General features: G+C 45.4%; 1 protein-coding gene across 5 annotated transcripts in view; it reads left to right on the plus strand.

Moving 5' to 3' along the window:
• Positions 1 to 24,709, plus strand: part of ESRRG (estrogen related receptor gamma) — a 635,624-nt gene that overhangs the window by 64,763 nt on the left and 546,152 nt on the right. The window lies entirely within an intron of this gene.

Here is a 24,709-nt window from a genome sequence, read left to right on the forward strand (position 1 = left end):
CTTTTCAGGAAACAGCCTCTGATGAGTTGATTCAACCCAGAGGATACGCACTGGCACCCTGTGCCTTGACTTCCATTTCTTGAACAGCGGGACTCTGACAAGAGTTTGTGGCTTGCCAGCCTATTCCTGACTGGCAGTGTCTTTCTTTCTCTGCATCGGGAATTTAATAAAGACACTATCTGGGAGCAATAATTCCTACAAGCCCTGGACAGTCCTTTGCGGGGGGGAAAGGACTGACCTTTTCCTGATTTTAATAAAACCTTCGTGAATTTGGGCTTCCCTCTTCTGCACTTTGGGCACCGTTTTTATTCCATGTGTAAGGGCGGGGGTGCCACTGGAGTGTGGGCAGTAAATCAGGCTCCGTGGGGTGGGCAGGTGAGGATTCCCATGCTCCTTCCATTTGGTGGCGACTCCCTCCTGCTCCCTTTGAGTGATGAGGTATCTTACGTCATGCTCAGATAGTTGTTATTGCTTGGGATTTCATGCCCTGCCTATGTCTAAAAGTTCCGAGAAGGTACTGCATTGGTCAGGTGCACTTGGATTCTGCATTGATGCCTGGCAGTTGTTTCTAATGGCGACACTGGCAGGTTAAGAGCTCCATTTTTTATCTTGGTCTTGAATGAGGAGCATTTAACATGTCATTAAAAGTCCACTGGTGCATAGTTTGGATGGGGGAGAATATAAGATCTTGGTGTGGTGAGGAAGATAAAGAACACAGCAACAAGATATCTCTTTAACAAAGTTATATTTTAATAAGTTACCATACGATGGGGCTGGAGAGGTAGCACAGCAGGTAGAGCATTTGCCTTGCACACGGATGGCCCAGCTGACCTGAGTTTGATTCCTCCGCCCCTCTCGAAGAGCCCAGAAAGCTACTGAGAATATCTCGTTCGCAGGGCAAAGCCTGGCAAGCTCCCCATGATGTATTCGATATGCCAAACACAGTAACAACAAGTCTTACAATGTTACTGGGCCCACTCCAGCAAATGATGAACAACAGGAGGACCGTGCTGACAGTGCTACAGACAGTGACAGTGCTACCATAAGATCATAGTTACAAAGCTGTTCATGATCATTTTCAGTCATACAATGTTCTAACACCCATTCCTCCGCCAGTGTACATTTCCTACCACCAGTGACCCCAGTTTCCCTCCTGCCACCCCCTCACCCCCACCTCTATGATGGGCACTCTCCCTCTTTCTCTCACCATCCCTCCCTCTCTCCTTCTTATGTGGCCAGGGGGCTCCTAAGGGTGCCTGCAGGCACTCCCAGGGGTTCTCTCGAGCTGGGTTTGGTTCTAGGGCCCTGAGGTTTCAGGCACTACACAGGCTCTGCCAGCAGGTCCAGTTCATGGTTCCAAAGGCCAGCGAGTCATAAGAGAAGCTCAACTCTTTCTGTTTGATGATCCTTTCTGCCGAGATCCACAGACGGACTCCTCAGTTTGTGTTCTTGAATATATGCTCTTATTCCCTAGCTATACAGAAATTCCCACTAGAACCAGAAATCTCTTCCAAATTTGTTCATGAGTTATTTGTCATCACCTCTAAAGCCTGTGAGAGCATCTCTGCTCTCTGGATCTCTGCTCTCTGATTATTTCAATTGCTCTAGGTGCATCTTGAATGTTCCCTCTCCTAGATTGGAGAATAACCTTTTCAAGTTATTTTTAAGTGAGAAATGTCCTTTTAAGACCATAGTTTGGGCCAAGTAGGTACACAGGGTGCCTGGGTTGGTCATTGTTCTGAGCCTTTATACAGGCTAGGACTGTTGTGTGTGTGTGTGTGTGTGTGTAGTCAACTTACAAAATATTGATGCATGGCTAGGGAGGTGACTCAAAGATAGAGTGCATTCTTTGTATTCGGGACAATGTATCTTTCCCTGGGCACTGGATGTGACCCCAAACAAATGCAAGTCCAATATAGACAGATATTTTATTTTTCTTATGTATAGTTTTGTGACTCTCCAACCTTCAGTATCAATCCACAGGGATTGAGTTTCAGTGAATGGCCTCTCTGATTGTTTGGATGGTCCAACTCATCACCTGCCACTCACGGAAACAATTTCAGCCCCTAACTATATCTATATTCTTTTTTGTGGACACTTCATGCTTGCAAGTCAGTTTGGCTGGATACCAAATAATTTTATTCATGTCAGTATATGAAGTAGGTAACTTAATCTTTTAAAATCTTTCTGTATAATATCTGTATATTTTATTTCCTTTATATTATAAATTGAGTCTGGCGCCTAGCGGGTAGGGCGTTCGCCTTACACGCGGCCAACATGGCCGACCCGAGTTCGATTCCTCCGCCCCTCTCGGAGAGCCCGGCAAGCTACCGAGAGTATTCGATATGCCAGACACAGTAACAACAAAGTCTCCAATGGAGACGTTACTGGGCCCGCTCGAGCAAATCGACGATCAACGGGAGGGCCTTTACCTTTACCTTTTTACCTTATATTATAAATTGTATACTTTCATTGCATAGAAACTCAAAGCCATTTCACTAGATTATTTAGACTTCCTACATTTACTAGACCATATCTTAGGTTTTATAATATTAGGTACTTGATATTTTTCAGTCATTTCATTTTTAAAATTATGGGGCGGAGCGATAGTATAGCAGGTAGGGCATTTGCTTTGCACACGGCCCACCTGGGTTCAATCTCCAGCATCCTGTATGGTCCCCAAACACCGCCAGGAGTAATTCCTTAGTGAAAAACCAGGAATAATCCCTGAGCATAACTGGGTGTGACCCAAAAAGAAAAAAAATATTTCAAGAAATTCCCTTTAGCTGTGATTATTAGTATTTGCTCTTGTCTTTGGCTTTGATTTCTTCTGCAGATCTTTCATTAACCATATGTTAAGTTTTCTTTGTCCATCTTTACTATTTGTCTTTAAACCTTTTATTATCCCCCCATATCCCTTTATTTTTGGTGGTTCTCTCTTTTTACCTTTCTTTTATAAAACAATTATCTATTATACTGGTTTATTTACAGTTCAACTGTTCTATTATGAATAACATTTTTCTTTTATTTTGAATTCTTTCCTGAGTCCTGCCACTATATTTATGAGTTTTTCTAATCCGATTGGGGCATTATTTTCTATGTCACATCATTCCTGAGAGCTTTTAAACTTCTTTTGAAACAGAGGTCACAGTTTTGATCTGTTTTGTGGAAGTGTCTTTCCTAAATGCTTTTGTTTTCTTCAGAGATGATATTCTGTCTTATTTTTAAAATTATAATAGCTTTGTGTGGGATTTGACCTTGATACTTTTTATTGTTCATTTTAATGCAAAATTAATTTTCTCAACCTCTTAGAGAGGTGGGGTTTAGGAATTTATAGTAAACTTAACAGCTCGCTCTCTCTCCCCCACCTATCCCATTCTCTCTCCTTTTCTTCCCTCTCTCACTTTCTTCCTCCTCCTCTTTCTTTCTCTTTTTCTCCCCCTTCCTCTCTTTTCCTCCTCCCTTTCTCCCTTTTCCTTTCTTCCTTGTCTCCATCCCTGTTCCTCACTGCTTTCTGTGGTTTCCTGATGCTTTTCCTTCCTCCACCCCAACTTGAATGTAGACCGTCCCTTTCTGTTGGCTCTTTTGGTTGATGTTCAGGCTCAGGTTGGATATCACACTTTTCAGGTATCATGGGTGGGCTTCTTGTGAGAACAGAGTTCTGTCAGGTGGGCTATAATGGACCTCTCTGCTGTCGCCAGGGTCTCTACCAGAGGTCCCTTGCACATAAGGACACCCCACCCACTGTGTCGCTTTTGTTCACTAAGCCACTGAATTTTCCACACAGGGATGTTGTCTATTTTAGGGTTCTTCTATTTTAGGGCCTTTGGGCTCTGACGCTTACAACTCCTTGAAATGCCAGCTCCATGTCAGATTGGTGGCAGTTTGGGGGTTGTTTTTGTCAGCTCCTGTTGGGGGTATAGGGAGTGTCTTGTGACTTGTTTTAGGTGCCTCTGTGGGTTAGGGGTTTTCTTGTCTAGAGGCTTTCTTTTCAAAGGGTTCAAAGGATTGAATAACAATGGTGCTTTTGTGACAGATCCTTCTGGAATCTCTCACCCATAGACTGACTTTCAGGCTGTGCCTTGCATGATTAGTGGCTGGCTTCTGTGAGGTAACCCAGGACCAAGGGCAGAGCAGATGTCTCTGGATAGGTTTCTCTTGTACCAGCTAACTGACCCCAAGAGTGTGAAACCCATAAATGCAACTCCCATAACACTAGCTTTTGACCCACACAGCCAGCCAGCCCAGAAACAGAAAAAAAATTGTAATTTGGGTTTACGTTCAGTTTTTCTTTCCTTGAATGAACATGTTTCTATTTATACCTAGTCTTCTTCCCAAAATAAATATGGTGACCTATTAAAAAAAAACCACCACCATAACAAGATAAACTATACCTAATGGTCTTTGGTCCAGCAGTCTCCTAAACTAGACTAAATGTGGAGTCAGTGGCCAGTAAGCTGGCATCTGAGAGGAGTCTGCGTGGGTCTAGGCTAACATGAGCTGGAGGAAGTCTAAGGAGGGTGTCCTGCCCACATAGTTATTCGGGGACCCAGGGCTGTTCTCCCAGTACCCAGGGGTCCTGCAGAAGATTGGAGACTCTCAGATGACAGCATTCCAGGGAGCAGGACGGTCGACATCATTTCTCCCACCCACCCCTGGCTGCGATAGCACAGTGGGTAGGGCGTTTGCCTTGCATGCAGCCAACATGGCCGACACGAGTTCGATTCCTCTGCCCCTCTCAGAGAGCCCAGCAAGCTACCGAGAGTATCTCGCCCGCATGGCAAAGCCTGGCAAGTTCCCTGTGAAGTATTCAATATGCCAAACACAGTAACAACTAGTCTCACGATGGAGACGTTACTGGGCCCGCTCGAGCAAATCGATGAACAACGGGAGGACAGTGACAGTGACAGTGACCCCTGGCTGCATTGTCATGGCCAGGCAGTTTATTCACATACAGCTGTCAGCAAGGAAGCCTGAGAAAGGTGGCAACACTGATTGCCAGCACCCAGACATGGGGCAAATGTAGAATGAGGAATAGTTTTCTAGGGCCAAGAGGGTGTTTCAGCCCTCACACCCGGTGGCATGAAGCACATGGTCACCTGGGGAAAGAATTTTAGTGAGATGCCTGGGGAGGTGGAGCAATAGCTAAAGCTGGAAAAGGAAGTGCTGGTGGAAGCCTTCAAAGAAGAGACTTATGTGGAGAGCCTCAGGGTTTCAACCTTCCCTGGATAAGCAGCAGGACTCACAGCGAGTGACTTGGAAGCAAGGGGTTGTCACACTTAGTTTGTGATCTTTGAAAGGTGAGTCTGGCTCCAATTATTATCAGAAATACCCCAAGTTGAGGTTCATTCTCAACCGTCCTTGATCTGGTTCTGGAAAGCCAGGAGGAAGGGAACTCTCGACCCATCCCATCTCAACCACACTTCCAGACTGGGTTCCTACAAAGACATTATGATCCCAGTTCATCTCACTACTGAGGTGAATAAGAATTCCAGCTGAAAGTGTAATTTCAGATTATACAGGTCTTGTATTGGGCTGGGATATTATAAGCAATGGCTGTCATACCTTTGGAAGTTCATAAAGTGACCTTTCTTGACATTGATTTCTCATCTGTTTTTTTTATTTGACCTTTCCCCACCTCCTATGTTTCTTTATTTGTGAAGGCATAGGATTTTATTGCCAGGCCTCCTTCTAATAACAGTCATGGAAGTCCATTTAGCTTTGTGCAGGTCATTACTGCCCAAATAGGTGTCTGTTGGGGCATGGGGCATGATCCCGTCTTAGGAGTAATGTTGTGAGGATTTTAGAGGGAGACTGGTCTCCTTCCAGGAAAAGATCCATGGTGCATTTTCCAGGGGTCTGGGTGGTTCAACTCAGAGTTAGCCACATGTGTCTTGTCATTCCTGTGGAGTGAAGTCCCAGATGGAGAAAACCTTGGAGCTGGATATTTAGAATGTAGGGGAATGTCATGGAGATGTCACTAGGATGCTTTCCTGTGTCTTGTCCGAAAGTCTGCGGAGGCGACATGGATGGTCAAAGACATAAGCAGCTTCTCTGGAGAAGCTTCTGTGGCTGTTCTAGCATCTCTACTCCACTTCAGAATGACCTTGGGGAGAGACTGTGGTTAGCCATAATCAACTGTCTTGTCTCAGCCTGGCGGCCAAGCTAGGGAGGGAGAAGTTAAGGGGTTTCTGTGAAAAGCCCCTGAAATGACCAAGTGCAAATACACATGGGAAAATACACATGCTTTTCTTCAGAGCTTCCAGAAGGTTCCAAAGCACCTGATATAGGATAGGCTTTTTATTTGGGGCTTCTGCTAAATAAAATCTTTGAGTATCTCAACATTGTAGGGAGGTGGTTATTATTATTTCCTTCAGAGTTTAACACTGAGCATGTAAACAGGAAGCAGTGCCCAACTTTGGAAGGAAGGGCTCTAGCATGGGTTGTATCCTAGAGTTTCCAGTGCTCTGGCTCCTGCGCAAAGGTGTCAGCCCCACCCCTCCCTACCACGTAACCCTGTATTCCTCTGAGCTATCGGAGCAAAAGAAATAGTGTGTTTTTTTCATGTTTAGTCTCAAATAATTCCATTCATCTTTAGACATCTGTTGATGAGAGAAAGCATCACATGATTGTATTTTTTCCCTTGAAAATGCTCTAAGGTATGTCCTTTTTACAGGATTCAGCAAGAATGGATGCAGATTAGGGATGGGGTTGATAGAGAAATCCCTCATGATGTTCAGGCCCAATGCCATAAGGCTGTTAACTTCATCACAGCTCATATTAGAGGCAGAGCTGTCTTGGTGATTAGACCTAGGGCTCTGACTGGAAGAGAGAAGATTTTTCCAGCAATCGCCCATGTCTGCATCCAAGTACCACTAAAGGAATATGGGACCTAATACCACCCACCTGTACTGCCCTCATGTTCCTCACCCAACATGAGATGGAACTGTCCTCTTCTCAAAGGAAATCTTGGTTCTTTGGCCAGCCGCTATCTCTTGGAAACATAAAGAATGGCCAAGGGCTCAGATTTTTTTGAAGGATCTTGGCCATTTTGTCAAGGGTGTTCTGATATAATGGGTCTGAATCCATAGCTCCCTATCAGATAATTTTAAGAAGAAAATGATTGAGGCGGTAACATTTTGACATGAACGTTATTTGGATATTTCTTAGGTTGTAGGAAGGATCAGCTGTGGTCACCCACAGATGGGGTGTCTTTGCTCGGATACTCAACTGTGAAACTTGTTTGCTCACCTTTAGATTTATGTGGATCAGTTTCAGTCTAAGCTCTTAAGGAGTGTTTTTTTTTGTCTTTTGTTTTGGAATATCTTCCAGGTCATTGCATGGTACTTCTTTAAAAGTCCATAAACAGTTTCTTCATAGATTTACAATCCGACCTTCAAATCCAAGGTATATTTCCACTGTGTATTATGAGAATGATGCATAGGGCAGCTTTTATTCAAAACATCTTCCTGGGTTTGGCAGTTTATCATCACAGAACTTTCTGGTGTTTTAGAAATGAGAGCTTGGGATTCCTGGTGGGTTCTGTCCTTTTAGCATAATGCCACTCAGGCAGTATACAACTGAGGCCACCTTTTATTCCACATGACTCTGGTCTCTCCCACCCTTATTTTTTTGTGCCAAGCAGTGATCAGAACTTTGGACCTTCCAAGAGATACTTGGCCACTGGGCTAAGAGTTTAGTAAAGGACCTGAGGATGCAGTGCTGCTGTGAGTTCAAGGATTATCTGTGCCACCCTGACTCTGCTGAGTGCTCCCAGGTCTGTACCTGGGGTTCCAGGGATCAAACCTGGGTCAACTGCCTGCTAGTCAGACCCCTTCAGCCCTGTAACTTCTCTGCAGCCCTGCCTTTCACCTCTTAGTAAAGGATACAGCACATGTGATTGCAGAGCCCTGGGTACAGAATGGCCATGCCAGTGGGCATGCATTGACTCGTAACCATTGCCCTTTTAATTTGAGGCTCCAGCAGATGGAACATTACTTAGATGTTGCATTAACAGCAAAAATAATGTTGGCTTCCTCTCAATTCATGCCTGGAGAAGCCCAAGAAGCCTGTTTCTTATAATTAGAAGGTGCATGTGAACTTGAACCGTAGCACAGAGTCAGCCATGGGCAGCATGAACTGATTCACCTTTGAGAAGTGACAAGGGAAGCAGTGGCCTGAGGTTGCCTGGAGCTTTCTGCAGGACAACACCCACAGGGAACCCCTTGTACATTCCAGCCAAGAATGATCAGATGACCCATACGATCTCCCCAGCACTCCCCTCCATCCCCCCTCCCCCCCCCCCCCCCCCCCCAGTATCCACTTCCTTTCTCTTGTCTCAGAACCACCTGAGGACATAGAACTGCTGACTTCAACTCCTTGGCCTGAGCAAAGGTCCTGGATGTGAAATAAAGAGGGGGAATAAAAGGCTTTCACAAAAACCTTCCAGAGTTCCATTTTCTCCTTCATCAGTCTTTATGCAGCCACTTTGAAATGATCTTTCTGTCTTGGTATTTGTTCCGAAACTCTTACTTGCACTTGGGTTTTTCTCATTTGATGGCCACGGCAATATTCCTTGACCAGAGTAGTCATTTTCAGAGGCTCCATTTTACTCACCTGGAGCTCTGGCTAAGGTTATAGAGCTAACACCTCCAGTCCTCCTGAGAGAGGGAGTGAGACATGAGCAGACCCCTGTCTCTTGCTATTAGTTTAGTGGTGGATTTATTTTGGGGGAAGCCACATCTGCTTGGAACACTTAAAAACAAGTCAGCTGGGGCCAAGACAGTTGCTAACTACACATGGCAAGTCTGTGACCTAAACCCACCATGATAAATTTTCCCTGGTTATTTGGTCCAAAGCATTTCCCATAAAAGAAAGTCATTGGGGGCAGGGGGATGTGGGTGGGGTGAGGGCAATACTTTATTGAGCTCTTTTTCATGTGCAACCTAGTTTTTGTTGGCTTGCAATTCGCGTTACTACTTATGCTACTTCCCTGGAACCAAAGTGTCCATTTGTGATGCTGTAGTTTGCCAGAAAACTTTTTATCTCCCACCTGTCCTGGCACCTGGCAGTGATGGATCCTCCAGATTCAGGTTAGAGGGGGCCTCCGGTCAACAGGCCTCCTAATAGGTTCACTGGCATCTAAGCTGTGAGTTTCCCCCTTTCGGGTTCAAGCTCATATTTCATATAGCCAGGTCAGCTCAAGGTGTCCACCCTCAGAATCTCCTGGAGTTTTCTCCCTTCTCAACTGTTCCTGTGATTTGACCTGTCTAGCAGAGAGTTTTCTTTTAGTGATTCCCAAATGTGGGCTAGATGAGGCTGGAGATAGTATAGATAGATAGATAGCATAGCAGGCAGGGCACTTGCCTTGCACATGGCTGACCTGGCATCCCATGGGGTCCCCTGAGCTCACCAAAGTTTGTTCCTGAGCACAGAGCCAGTAGTAAGTTCTATGCATCTCCGGGTATGGTCCAACAACCATGAACCAGGTTGATGAACCATGGTCTGCATGAAAACCTTGAAGACTCCCTCCATTGGTTGTGATTGATGTTTCTTCAAGGAAGAAAGGAGTCCTTGAGCCTGATGAACCCAGGTAGCATTCTTTTGTTTTTCTTTCCTGCCCCATCCTTACCTGGATCAAGCACTCAGAGCAGGAAAACATCTCATAAGAAGGAGGGACATGACCCAGGGGAGACAGAGGTTATAAAAGGTGTTCATGAGAGGAGGACAATGTTGTCTCTGATGCTTGCTCACTTAGAGGTAGTGAGTGATGAGCCTGGAGACCTCATGAGTTCCCAAAAGGGGAACCTGGCTCTGCATTTCTGCTGCTTCTTGGTGGGCACTTTAGTTTTTCCTTCCTTTCTTCTCTGAAGGATCACAATCCTCCACCTCCTGAGAAGTACAACAGTTCCTCTCCCCACTCAGAACAGAATTGCCTCTCTCTTCCAGGTTCCCTTGAGTAAACTTGAATAAACCGCCCTTCTTTCAAGAGACAAGATGTGCAGTTTGAAACTCTCCCAAGTCAACAATCATCATGTGATTACTTGCAGGGACTTGTATGTGATGGAGCCAGGAGTTTCTAGCTAGACAAGTGGAGGAGATTCCTCCTAGCCCTCCTGCTCCTTGGAGATTACTGACAGGGTTGTTAAGGTGTGGAGGATTCCTGCAGGCAGGAAAGATTTGGATCAAAAATTCTGGTCAGCATTTTTGGGAGGAGGGGGAGGGAATAGTTCTGACTACAATGACAAAGAGAATTGAAATGGGGAAAAGTAATTCTGGGTCAAAGGAATGAACGTTTCATCAACTTGGAGAACAACGACTAGAGAAACTAGGGCACCGAAGCTATAGAGTCTGGGGGAGGGGCGTAGGGTGAGGTGCAAATGCCTTAGGGCCTGGTTTGAAGGGTTTCTTGACCATGTGGAGGGTTTAGAACACAAACCAAAGTGGAAGGGCTTTTGTGACCAGTGTGACAGAGATGGTGAGGACCATTAGCAAACCCTTATGTCTGAGTGGATCTCAGAGAGGAGGAGGCCAGAGTAGAGTGGTCCTCTCCTTTCACTAGGAATGTCCCCCTTTAGGATCAAAGAGTTCTCAGGGCAGCACCAGCTGCCTTCTCCTTCCCCAGGTCGCCCCTGAGGAGTGTGTGCCCGCCCTTGGCCTGAGTCCACCATGTTTGGGCCTCGCACTGGCACCCTCTCCAGACAGATCTCCTGCTCTTGCTGCTCCTGCTGCTCTGCTGTAGTCCATTCATGAGGATGAAACTGTTGAGCATGATCTTGCCAATGACCTGGTGGTTCTCCTGGTGTTTTCTCTGCTTTGGAGCTCCTTCTGGCACTATGACATGTGAGCTCTCTGGATCCTGGTTCTCGGCTTCCTCTGGGTGATCGCCTTCTATCCCTGACCCCCAGAGGCTCACAGCCCACACCCTCTCATGTCTACCTAGGTCTCTCTAAATAATTCAGTACATTTCAGTACATTCTCCCACAAAAGCCAGCAGAGAAACTCTGGAACAATAGGCTTTCTCTCCTTTTCCATGTTCCCCCCACTGGTACTCGGCTGAGTTGCTCTAGCTTGGGAGAAGGGGCACATCTTTAAGGTGGACCCAAGTAGGAATTGAGCAGAAATCTCCACATGCTTGGCTGCTCCAGCCTGTGAGCCCTGAGTTGCTGAGTTGGGAAGTGGAAGGTGATGGACCTTTCTCAGCTCCAGCCATATTCTTCCTCCCTCAGCATCTTGGACTGAAAAGTCAGCTTTGTCCCTTCTCTGTTCTATCTTGTATTATATTTCCCTCTCAGTCTGCAGTCCACCCTCAAATCTAGTAGAAGAGCCAGTAGACTTCCTGTGGATGGATAATTCCCTCCTACACTCTGTATAGATTTTTGGTTTTGTACAACTGCAGAAGTCAGTCAAGTTGGCTTGAGGACCCATGGGCATACTCTTTTCCATCCACTCCCCCATGGCAATAGCAGTTCTCATGGCTCCGTGTGGAAATGAACTGGTACAGTGGTTAATGATTTGATGTATCAGTTTAAGATTTCTAAAATTGGCCCTTGCCTGTATGTATCAGAGTTCCCTACATCCCCTGTGCACCTGCAAGACTGATCCCTGAACACAGAGCCAGAGCCCTGACCACACCCACACTACTTGATATGGCTCAACACCCAAAGACAACAGCAACAAGAAACTTCAAAAATATTCCTGTTGAAAATAGGAATAAGGAGCTGGTAAGAGAGCCATTTCTAACTTGAATTTGGGTGATGACAGCAGGGATAGAGAGAAAGTAGTGGTTTAGAAAAGCATCCTGATGGTAGGATTGATGGTACTTCGTGTTTGGTTCAATGAGTTGAGTTGGAATGTGAATATCTCTGGTTTCTGCCTTGCATGAGTGGATGGAGATGCTGTTTGCTAAGGCATAGAACAGTTGGGAAAGAATTGGTTGAGGGGACTGTGCCATGTTTGGACATATACATTTAGAAGTTATGTTGAGACTTCTAAGAGCCTGTAGGTAGTAAACAAAGCAGGAAGGATAGGTTGATAAGTATCAAAAGGTAAGTATTTCTGTGGGAAATCACATCATGATCAAAAGGGTTACGGACCAATAGGAAATTGGAAGAATGACAGCTAAATTAATCAAATGATGGTTTGTTATTTCCATTTCACTCTAAGAAAAAGCTTATAAGTTGTAAAAAGGAAGTCTCTTTGTTGTCTATTGGTTAAATACTTCCATGGTATACCCCACAGTTGATACCTCTGTCTTCTGCAAGACAAAGCCTTCATTTTACCCACATTCATAGATCCAGCCACTTTACAGTTCATCTTATAGCTGGGGAATATTTTTTTCTCCTTCTAATGAAGCTGTGTCTCTCTATTCTGACCCCATTCTGCATTACTCTTTAAGATTTTTACTCTCAAAAGTCAATCTGATTTCTATTATTACTGTATTCCCCAAATACTTGCAAAAGAAAAAAAGGACTGACAATGATGAAGCTAGAAATGCTGAAACTCAAGAGCTGTCGGGCGTTTATGCAAAAGGGAGCCAGGCAGGGGTGAAAGCAAAGACAGGGCCTGAGGAGCTGGGCAGGCCCAGTGAGGGTGGCATTCTTGATCTCACACCGGCATATTGATTCATTCTGTCAATTCAATTCCAATATGTTGATCATCTCTTTGGTGATACTGGATATGAAATCAAAAGCTTAAAACATGTCTCCTGTTATTCTGAATCTCCAATTTGGTTATCAGTAGACAACATTCACAGTCCCTAGAGGTTTGGTTTTCTAGAGAAGGCATAGCTTGGCATGGCAGTGGTCCTAACCTAGTTACTTGGATGGGAATTTAGCGGCCCCCCAGTCTTGTTCAACAAGATGAGTTTTCTCAGTAGTCACAGACTCACCTCTGTGTTCTTGTAAGTTTCTTCAGGTTGTTAGCTGACTTTTCCCCCATTGTCTTCAGATCCCTAATGAAAGGCATTGCAGAAGATAGCAATGCTAAATTTCCATTCTGTTTTAAAATACCAAAATAAAAAATGTGAAATGGGGTGGGAGAGAAGCCAACACAGCTAAAATTTTGTGCAGAAATTACCAATTTTGCAAAACTCAGATATCTTGTAATATCTTGGAACTTGGGGTGTGGGGCAGAGGAATGGCAGAGATTCTTTCAGGGTTGAATTTTAACCTCTCCAGCCAGTTTGGTGAAAATCCTTTTGAAGATGTATTACATTCCCTGTTCAAATGAAGAAAGGCAACACCTGCCATGGTAGCTAGGAAACACTCAGTCAGCAGGTACACTGTCCATCCTGAACTGCCCACTGGGAAAGTGGGCAACAGCCTGGCCTTGGCAGCAGGGGCAGCAGGTGCCTTCCTGCACATGGAACTCAGCCATCTTGGAGATTCGGGACTACACCACACTGCTCAGGCCTTTCCTTCAGAACTTCCTAGGCAGTATTAGTAGGTAATCTTTTCCTTATAATATATAACCTAAGAGCCCCCATCCCATCCCCATTTTTCTGCTGCTGTGAATACTTGCGTCAACTTTGTAGTCACTTGAACGCATTGCGAATAGAGGAGTCAGGAAGGTTTTGTTAGAGTCGGTTTATGTTCTACTTTTATTTTTCTTATTTTGAGCTTTTGAGCAACACCCAGTGGTGCTCAGGGGCTACTCTGGCTCAGTGCCCAGAGGTTGCTTTGGATCGTGCTTGGGGAACCATGAAGTTCTAGGAATCAAACCTAGGCCTCCTTCACCAAGGCAGTTGCTCCAGCCAATTGAGCTGTTTCTTCAGTTCCTATGTGTTCAACTTTTTTTTTCCTGCATGCTCTTCAGGGCTGTTTGTCTGCTTTCTAGGGATTTGACCTTCCCTGACATGTTTGCTAGGAGCTTTGGAGTTTTTCCAGCTTTGCAAGGGTTAATGTTCTCTGTTGCTGTTAGAGTTTGATGTGAATCCTCCTATGTTCATGTGGTTTTTGAAATGAAAAATCCCTCCATGCACAAAGAGTGCCTTGGATAGTTTTGCATTTGCAAATAAAGCCCCAACAAATGCTCATTTAAAAAAATATATTTTCCCAGCTGAGCACATTAAGGCTATAGGCTGCATCTTTGTATCCACTTCAATAAACCAGGTGTGCTTCTGGAGATTAGCTATTTTTTATAAAGAATGATTTTAAAATAAATGACAATAGGCTCATTTCTCTTTCTGCTGAGGATAACATTAAAGGAAGGCTGCCGTGATTAGTTTTAATACCTCAGATAGCTTAATGAGCACTTACTAAAACTGTGTGTATGTGTGTGTGTGCGCACACACAAGCACAGAAGCTTGATATGTATACATGTGCCTGAATAATTTCCTAACATCTTAAGTAATCCCTGTCAGTGATCAGAGGAGGGAGGATGGGATTTGTGGCAGCAGCACTCAGGGCTTTCTCCTGAATCTATGCTCAGAGGGACCCCTGGCAGTGCTGGGGGGACCCTGTGCATTGCTGGCACTCAAACAGGGAACTACCACATGCAAGGCAAGCCTCTTAACTCCTGTACTATGTTTCTAGCTCTGCCAGTAATTTTAATAACCTAGTGCAAAAAAAAAATTCTGGTGCTCTTCTTGATGAGACCTTTCACAGGAGCTGGTTTTATTTTTTCCTGGTATTTTGAGTCAGAGTTAAGTTCCATTGAGAAAATAGAAAAACGGCCTGGGTTCTTATGTGTCCTTTAGGGTCAGTGGCTGTGTGCCTTTCCGTAAGTGATCCAGAGCTCTCAGGTGTTTGCTGACCCTCTACCCACACTGCAGGGCAGTCTTGGGGTCAGTGTGGCAGACTGAGGTTTGAGAGAGCTGGAACAGAGGCCCACTGGGGACTCCAGTGGGGAACGGATTCAAGAGCTTGGGGACAGAACCTCATTTATTGATTAGAGTGACCTTGCAGTTCCAAGCAGTCTCACTTGGAAGTCTTTCTAGAGAAGTCTTGTACTGAATGGCTGTGCTGAGGGGAGCACATGGTGGAGAGAGCTTATGTGTGAGATGGATGTGTGAGAAGGATGATGTTCAAACAGCAGGAGTTCCTGGGGTGCTCAAAGGAAGGTGCTCAGCCAAAAAAAGGATTTCAGAGGGAGTTATGAGACATCCTGCAGAAGAGACAGACAGCCTGGAGCTCTTGCAGTTCAAAGGCTGTGTCTTGTTCATTTGGTGAGAGAGGTACCTGCTGTGTGGGTCCACTATGTTCTGGATACTGAAAGACCAATTAACCAGGAAGTACTATCAAAAGGTCTATAGTTGGCTCCCCCAGATTTTTCTTTGTCTTTGTCTTTTTATAAGTTTTTGCTATGCTTTCTGGAAATATGAGAAGGGTACAGTGAAACTTTGGCTTTCTGATGTTTTCAGACCTCTGGGTGATGGTAAAAGGGCAGGAGGGAGAGGTATGTTGATGCCTCACCTCAGGTGAAAATCCAGCTGAGGGTTGGGTTAATCCCAGGTTCTGGCACCCTAGATCTTTTACCCTTCTGCTCTGAGACCTTAGTTTTTCTTTTTCTGTGCCTACACCAACAATGTAGAAGGAACACCTTCTATATAATGCACATTAGTACTTTGTCTTTATTTTTAAAATTTTTCCCCAATTTTATTCTATTTTTATAAAGTTGTTCACAGTAATTTATTACATTCAATATTCCAACACCAATCCCACCATCATAGAACCTTCTGACCACCATTATTTCTAATTTGCCCACCATCATCCAAGCCTGCACCAAAGTAGGTCCGAAATAATTTATTTTGTTTGGCTTGCTATGAGTAATGCATTCAAAATTATTCAAAAGAAGTTTTTTAGAGGAAAATGTGTGCAGATTGTTTTATCTCATCCTAGAGACTTTAAGCCAATGTATAAGAGATTACTAATATGTTGTTACATGTTGAACCTTGTGTGCTAATATTCATTTATTTTTGGATCGAGATCAATTGTCTTCTACCTTCACCTCATCAAATGTGGTGTGCTACTCTTGGTACATCGGTGGAGTAGAGTATGAAATCTCAAACGGCTGTGAATGTGACTGTGCTCCAGGGATTCTAAAATTTTAAATAGGCTAATACAACTGGAGATAATCTGGTAGCATCTCTTCGGCTTGTGACTGTCCTCTGAGATTTATTTGTGAGTCTCGGGATCATGGCCATTAATATAAGCTTATATGGGGATGGAGGCAGTTCATGAGTATGAACATCAGGCTCCAGGAAAGACAGGGAAATGGGGGGAGGTTGCACATTCCCAGCTCCACAAGAGCCTGGAGATTTGGTCACAACAGCCGTGTACCTGAGTTTTGCAGTGGATTCATTCTCATGAGTGAGGGGCTTGTCCTGAGCCTATGGAGATCAGCTAAGAGTATTGTGGGAATTGGGTTCTGGAGGTTTTCGACTCTAGAGGCTCTATTTGTCTTTAGAAATATGACTTATATGGCTTCTTTATGTGTTTTTTAAGAGCCAAGATGTGGATGAAAATAAACATTACTCTTTTTCCTCTTATCCTTTGAAGGTGGTTCAATGTGAGAGCTATGGAAAGTGGGGGCAGAAATAACTAAATAACTAAACGGAGAACTCTGGGCCAGGATTATGTCTCTTGATTCAAAGTCTCAAGGAAGTCTGTTGTTGAAAGACTCTTCGTCAGTTGGAAGCCTGGAAAGCTCCACAGGGCATGCTTGATCTCAGGAGGCAGGGCTGGGGACACTGGCCTGGCCTACTGGAGTTTAGTTTGTGCTAACTGCATTTGTTAATGATGGAGTTTGAAACCAACACAAACTTCTGGTGGTGCCTGGGAATTTTCAGCCTTTTGTTTTGTGTTCAAAGTTTCCTCTTGGGACAGAATACAACTTCTCTCAGGCCATTTATGGAGTGTACCTCAGGATCACTCACACAAGGTGCTCTCAGTCAGGTTGGTCTCTTCTGAGAGCTGGTGGATGGGGAGCACTTGTCCTCTCTGCTGCATTGTCTCAGCCTCTCTACTTTTGGGGATGACAGTGGGCTTGTTTGTAGATCCAAGCAGTGCTGACACTGTATTAAAATCTGGGTGGCAAAGCAGAACTCGAAGAGTGCATGAGAATGTGTTTCTTAAGAATGAGACTGGGGAGGGAAGGGGCTGGGGGGCAAAGCCATAGTACTGAGGATAGAGTGCTTGCTTTGCACACAGCCAGACCAGATTTGATCCCTGGAACCAAATTTGATGCTTGAGCACCACCAGGGGTGGTCTCTGTGCAGAGTCAGGCATAAGCCCTGAGTCCCACCAGAAAGCTGAGAGCTGGAGTTCCTGCTTCTTCCCTGGAAGGGAATTGGTGTTTTCTTTCCTCAGAATGGGTGAGGGGGTTGTATATCCAACAAAGGGAAATCTCACTCACAGTGGGGGGCCACTGGCTGTGTAGGCAGAACATCCTCTCCTTGTCAAATCAAAGCTTACTGGCTTCTCTCATTTAAATAAACCCTTTGGGGGATTTATTTTTTTAAGTGAACAGATTGGGTTTCTAATTTTAGCTGTGAAAGTTTATAATTAGAAACATCTCCACACTTACTTGTTTACAAACACCTGCACTGGTAGGGGATGTTTTCCCTTTTAGAATGGACTGGTGGTGGCCAGGGAAAGTGGGGAGTTGCAGGCCTGGCCTGGCCTCTGCATTTTCACTGCCTTGTGGTGCTGGAGGCCATAGTGCCTTCAGGGCGCCTCTGTGTGCATGTGTGTGTGCATGTGTGCATGAATGTACATGAGTATTTGCTTGGGTGCCCATGCCCATGTAAATTTCTTCTTGACCTCACTGGGAGTTACTAATGTCTCCAGAGGCAGCTGATAGACCCCAGGACACATCCCTCTGCCGAGCTCTTCCTTCTCAGGCACCAAGGGAATTGGTGGTCACTTATGTTATTTGGGGCATGTTTAGATTTTAAATAAGACACTAGAGAAGAATGTAAGCCATTAATTTTAGCAACTTGAGATCTGCGCTGGAGAAAATGCTTTCTCTATTTCCATAATTTCTATCTTTAGATGTCATTCAGCATACTGTATAGCTGAGTGATTCAGAAAAACAAATAGAGCTATCCATAATATAAATAATTCTCCATTTTAGCAGAGCAGAAGCTCAGAGTGGTGCACGACCTGCCTGTTGGAGTAATGGTTTCTTCAAAGTGGAATTCTATATGGACAGTGTTTACTTACTGGTGGGAAGCCCACCTCCTCCTCAGATTTCAGAGAGAAACTTGGGACATGTTGCTTAAATAGAGACAGAATGGTGGGAGGTTTTGTTCATGTGTTTACTCCAGTATAGTTCTTCCTTTTTGTAATAAGGAATTGGAAGGGGCTTATGTGGCACAGTACATTCCAAGGATATGCAAGGCTCTGGGTTCTCTCCTCACATCCCTGGGCATCCCTAAGAGTCACCCCCATTAAAATTTATAAACAAAAACCCATTTTCACTTTACATATTGATTGGCAGTTAGTATTGGATGTTAGTATGATGGTGTGCAGTGTGTGGTTTAATGGTGTGTCTGTGTGTGCTGTGGTGTGTGGTACATGCCTGTTAGAGTGAAGTGTATAGTGTATGTGGGGTGATGGTGTGTGCTGTGTGGCATGTTGTGGTGTGTGCTATCTGGAATGATGGTGTATGCTATGTGGCCTGTGGCCTGTATAGTGTGGTATATAGTGTGTGGAATCTGGTGTATGTGATGTAATATATGGTGTGTAGCTTTTGTAGTGTGGTGTGAAGTGTGCGGTATGTGGTGTGTGGCCTGTCTATTATGGTATACAGTGTGACGTATAGTGTGTGGTCTGTGTAGTGTGGTGTGTGGTGTGTATGTGGTGTGATGGTGCATAGCCTGTGTAGTGTGGTGGTGTAGAGTGTGTTGTGTGTTCAGTTTGATGGTATGTGAAGCCTGTGAGTGATGTTTTTCCACCTTCCCTCCTTGATCTACTCTGCAAAACTAAAGCAGAATTGGGGGGCTGTGTTGGCCGTCCCTCTCTGCTCCTAGACACTGGATGAGGGTAGACAGGGCTGGAGGACCCCACTTGTTATGTGAAAACAGAGAGAAAGAAATGGACTATGAATATTGCCTTTGGCCCAGGAGGAAGAGCTTGTCCCAGGGAGTCATTGTGCTTTGCTCTGTGGGGCCATCTAAGGTCAGGGGAGCAGGATTGGTCTTTTGGGAGGGCATAGCTCTGACAGGTGACTCTGGGAGTTCTCATTCTCTCCACTGAATGGTGGCAAGTTGTTGCTTAGTGGCCCTTGATAGAAAAACGACACAGATGGAAGCAGCTCAGTTCAAGTTGGCTGATGGTCCACATCAGTGTTCTGAAGAAGCCACCCTATTTGGAAACCGTGCACATTTGTGTCCCACAAACTTTTGTGTTCAAGCTCACCCTTTGTGCATCAATGGTGTCCCCTTGAGTTGAATTTTTCCCGTTGGTGCTATAAACATCAACATTCTGTTAAAGAATGCAAGGCCTGTGATTGCCAGCCACAGCTTCTTCCCCCCTCCCCCCCCCCCACTAACTTCTGTGACTTCTGTATGTCACATCTGTGGCCAGAGCTATTTGGAAGGAGCTGGCCTTGTAGAAAACACTAATAGCCCAGAGATAAGGCCTGCTTCTTGAAGGGAAGATGAAGTGATCTTGATCTTATTCCTCACCTTTTTCTGCCCCGGAAGTGGAAGTGCGAAGAGCAGTAACATACAGTGCCACTCCCTTGGCTGAATGCTTTTCCTAGGTGTCCATAGAATCCCAGTGAGACTTACCTGGAATGGGACTTGGGACCAGCTTTTGCTAGCTTGTCCTCCACTGACCTCCAGAGTCATACCTTGGCCTGAGTCATTTGTGAGATCAAGTTGTTCACACCTAAGTAGAAGGTTTTTTTCCATCCAGCCCCAGACATCCTAGCTCTTGCTTGAGCCTCTCCCATCAGGAGAGCACGATGGTCCACATAGCACTGCTGGCCAGTTACTCTGCCATGTTATCCACTGAGTGTGAAGCACATGGTGTTCTGGTACCTGCAGCCTGACCCTGCTCTGCCCTCCAAATGCTTTTAATACCAGAAGAGGAGAATGTAGAGCAACACAGAGATTGATCCCTCCCCCCCCCATCCCTTCTGTGCCACGTCCCTTCCACGCCCACTTTCTCCATTTGTGTTATAATGGGCTTATGGAAGAAAGTTGGCTTAGGTCTCAGTGGAGGCAGCAGTTGTTTGGGTGGAGCAAATGTTAACTCCCGGGAGCACAGAACAATAGGGGAGACTCCTAGAAGCTCATTCCAGAGGACTTGGTCCCAGGGGGTCAGACAGCTGAGCCCAAGTTGGGAGATTGATCTTCAGGGGCAGTGGGATCTGGGTTTGAGATACATGCAGGAACATCAAGGCATTTTTGGTTTGGAGATGGCTCAGGTCTGAATTTGATTGGAAAGGGCAAAGAGAGTCATTTTAGTCCTCTGCAAGGTTTCTGGACTCCAGGGCCAGCTCTGGACTAAGTTGACTGAGCTGAGAGCTGGGGGCTCAGAGAACCCCGCGGTGCTGTGCAAGAGCCCCCGCTCTGGCACTCCCCCCACCAAAAGGGGGATGGGTGCTTCCAAGGGGACAAATCCCTGAAGAAGGAAAAGCCCTACCCGGGGCTGACACAGCAGGGGTGGTTTGGTTTGGCTTTTTCACTGTGATCAGTTCCTCAGTCCCAGGCATGGGCCACTTCCTCTTTTTCAGCGGGCTGTGGTCTCGGTCTCGGCAGAGTCCTTGCAGGGGGCTTGGCACCCACTCAGCCATGGCTAATGAGATTTCAGGGTGCTTTTCTAATATCAGGAAAGGATTCTGGGGGGCGCCCCTTGCAGCCTTAGTCATGGGTTGCTGCAGGGCCTGGTCACAGGGGACTGTGGCTGCCTCAGGCCATCCGCAGTGATAGCTATTTAAGAGGTTTTCCTTTCACATCTGAGCAGCCAAATTGTGCATGTAACAATGGGGAGCAATTATTGCACAATAGAGCATCCCCCTGAAACAGAGTGTGTTTAATAATATGCACCCTAGTGATGCTCTCTCTAAACAACCAGAGCACTTTCATGTAGGACTGAGTGTAGGGAATGACATTCTCAAATTTCCTGGGCAGCCTGAGTGGCCATCTCCAGGCCCTTGCCCATCATCAGAGCAGTGGCCTCCAGAGAAAGAAGTGAATAACAGTAGTATGCTGCAGTTCAAGATTGGGGAGTGTGGCTCTGTGGCTGAACACAAGCCTAACTGGTGGAGGACCTGGGTTCTCTTCAGCCCTGCAAAAATTTGAATGTTGTTGTTGATAGACTGGCATAGATTAATTTTCTGGAAGTATCATTTACAAACCCTTTTCTCTGGAAGTAGAGTATTTTGGGGTTTTATTTTAGCTCCAGTTGGAACAAATCCCAATCCCATGATGAACAGTGTGAAATAGTTCTTAAAATCCAGGCTTTCAATATCTGACTTGCCCAGCGACTCTGAAGTTAGCCCGCATCATGATTGAGAATCCTCATTATGCTCCCAGCTTTGAATATCTGCAGACTTATTTTCCAACAGGGATTGTCAGGAAAAGAATCCCTGTTCCACACGGGATGACAGTGGGAAGAGGGAGGCCCCAAGAGGCTAAAGAGGGTGATCCAAGATCATAAAATGAGAGATCTGAATGGTCAGTGGAGAACTAACTGAACATTTAATTTCCAATGATTAAAAGGCAATGAGAGTAGAAGCAGCAAAAATCCCACAGGCAGTCTTGTGAAAAGGCATTGCTCTTAGGGGGAAAACGATGCCTTGAGCATTGGCATTTTTCTGTAAGAGCAGGTGGAGTCTTCAGATTTAAAATCATTCAGCTCCTCCTGGTTTGCCCCCGGCCGTCCTGATTTTTATCCTTCAGCACATGGAAAAGTTCAGGAACCCTTGTGTCTGAGGCAAACTGGGACAGGTGGTCACACTAAATTTTGCCTGAAGGAGAAGAAAAAGTTAACAAGCAAGCATAGATATTCAGTTAAATGTCCCCCTTCCCCCCCCCCCCTCCGTCCCCAATAATCTCCCCATGCTCTGTGGTTTTCTTTTAAAAGGGACACTTAAGTTTGAGGGAGAAAGGGATGGCTGCTTCAGGAGAAAAATCAAGACTGAGTTTGCATGCCTCTTGCTCCTTCTGAAATTCTCTGCTTAGCCTTTCTCCCACACTAGGGAAATGGTGGGAAGGTGGAGGGAGACAGATGGCGAAATTTTGTTCAAACATCCTTCTTCTCTGGTACTGAAATTCTGAGTTAAGTTTCCTGTAGCCCACATGTCCTCTAGGGGCTCTGGTGTTGGGGGATGGCATTGGGGGTACCGACAGGGACATGCACAAAAGTTATCCGCACAAGTGTTCCTGCCTTAGCTAGCCACACACTGTCTCTATGACATGTCTTTGGATTTATTTTTATTATTTATTTGTTTGGGGGAGTTTGAGTCACACATGACTATGTTCACGGATCACTCCTGGTGGTACTCAGGGGACCTTACGTGGTGCTGGGGATTGAATGGAGTCAACCCACATGCGACCAAGTGCCTTAACCCCTGTACATTCTCTTTGACCCTTATTATATGGCTCCTTGTCTTCTGTTTGCTTTTTTAAAAAATGAGGGGAGAAACTAAGGGCCATGCTCAGGTATGTATACTCAGGGCTTACTCCTGGCTCTGTGCTCAGGGATCACTTTTGGCCAGGCTTGGGATCTGGCCCACACTGGGTTCATGCAAGGTAGGTTTCTTACCCACTGTACCATCTATCTTTACCGTCCTTCGTGCTTTATTTTTAAATTGTAGTCCTTGTGATTTGGGCTGGAATGATAGCACTGTGGTAGGGCATTTGCCCTGTGTGCGACTGGCCCGGCTGAGCCCTGTTCCATTTCTCCACCCTTCTCAGAGAGCTCGGCATGCTACCGAGAGTATCTCGCCCACATGGCAAAGCCTGGCAACCTACCTATGATGTATTCAATATGCCAAAACACAGTAACAACAAGTCTCTCAATGGAGACATTACTGGCCTCACTCGAGCAAAACAATGGGGGGGGGGGGAACAGTGCTACAGTGCAGTGCTACAGTCCCTGTGATTTATAATTTTATAGTATTGTCAATGATAAGATTTTATGCATACAGCATTCCAACACCACACCCCCCACCAAGAGTGTCTGTTTCCTTCCATCATTGTTTCTGGGTCCCCCCTCAATCCCTACTGCTCCTCAGTAACCCTTTACCTCCTGGCCCCCACCTCTCACTACATCTTAATAATATGCTCAGTTCTGGAGCCCTGAGCTCAGTTCTGTAGATCCAGTTTCTGATTATGTTGCTCTTTTGTTACTCCCCTGCTCTGCATCTTTATATCAGCACAGGAGAGGCTCTCTCTCCTGTCCCTGGGCTCATAGATTTCCCAACAGAGCTGCCTTCCCCTGAGCCTAGCATGTAGTTCCTCTGTCCTTCCTGCTGTCTATGGGCAGCTAGGGTGGGTCCATATTTGGAGCCTTTAGGCACTGCTCTGTAAACAAAGGGGTACACACATCCTTTTAAATTAGTGTTCTTCTCTCTTCCTTTAAAGAAAGAAAAACTCCTCTTTGGCACGCAGGATATAGAATCCTAAGTTGTGGACCAGATATGATCTAAGTGCCAAAAATCTCCTTGAAGGACATTGTTGTCCAACAGAAACATAGGGAGTCAGATTTAAAAATTTTTCTAGGGGCTGGTAAGATAGAGGACCAGATGTCCAGGCCCTTGCCTAACACTTGGCTGGCTCTGGTCCCATCTCCAGCACTGACTATGGTCACCTCATCATTGCCAGGAGTGATCCCTGAGCACAGCTGGATGTGATCCCACAAATAAATAAACTAACTTTTTAGTCATCCTCAAAAAACTCTTAAAATTTTAATAATGTGTTTTATTTAAGCTAGCACATCCTAAATATGTTCATTGCTATAGATAGCCAATATAAAATGTATTAAACAAACAAACAAACAAACTATCCTCCCGTTGTTCATCAATTTGCTCTAGCGGGCCCAGTAATGTCTCCATTTTGAGACTTGTTACTGTGTTTGGCATATCGAATATGTCATGGATAGCTTGCCAGGCTTTGCCACGTGGGCAAGATACTCTCGGTAGCTTGCTGGGCTCTCCAAGAGGGGCGGAGGTATTAATAATTTGAATTTTTCTTGATATGGAGTCTTGAAATTCAGACTAGCTCTATTTCCAGAGCTCAACAGTCCATTTGGACAAGCCTGTGCCTGGAGCATCTTTATAAAGTAAAGTAACTCCAGAAATGTTCAGCTTCTCTCCTCTGGTCTATGAACCCATCAAAAGTCCAGAAAAAAAAAAACCTCAATATGGGAAGATGGCTTAATACTCATGTGGAATGTGGAATGCCCTTTATTTGCGTGGAAGAGGAAGCTGAGGCCCAGAAAGGCTAAGCAGTTTGTCCAAGGTCACTTAGCTCGCGTGATTCTAGAGCCTTGGTTTCAGAGCCCTTTGCTGGCCTTCTGTGGCTGCTATTGTGAGATTTACCCTGTGAAGTCCTGGGGGTCATGCCTGGTGGAGGTCTGGTGTGGCTGCTTCTCCAAGGGAGATATGTTCTCCTAGGCATGGTGGTGAGTACAGGAGAGGAGTGTCAGAAAGGCAGCTGTCTGTGAAGTGGGAAACCTGACCCTGACTCAACTAGGAAGGGGCACAGACACATAAGCGTCTGTGTGTGCGTGCACAAGTGTCTGTCCACACATTT

Source organism: Sorex fumeus, unplaced genomic scaffold (assembly GCF_029834395.1).
Source record: "Sorex fumeus unplaced genomic scaffold, SorFum_2.1 ptg000010l, whole genome shotgun sequence".
Classification (NCBI taxonomy): domain Eukaryota; kingdom Metazoa; phylum Chordata; class Mammalia; order Eulipotyphla; family Soricidae; genus Sorex; species Sorex fumeus.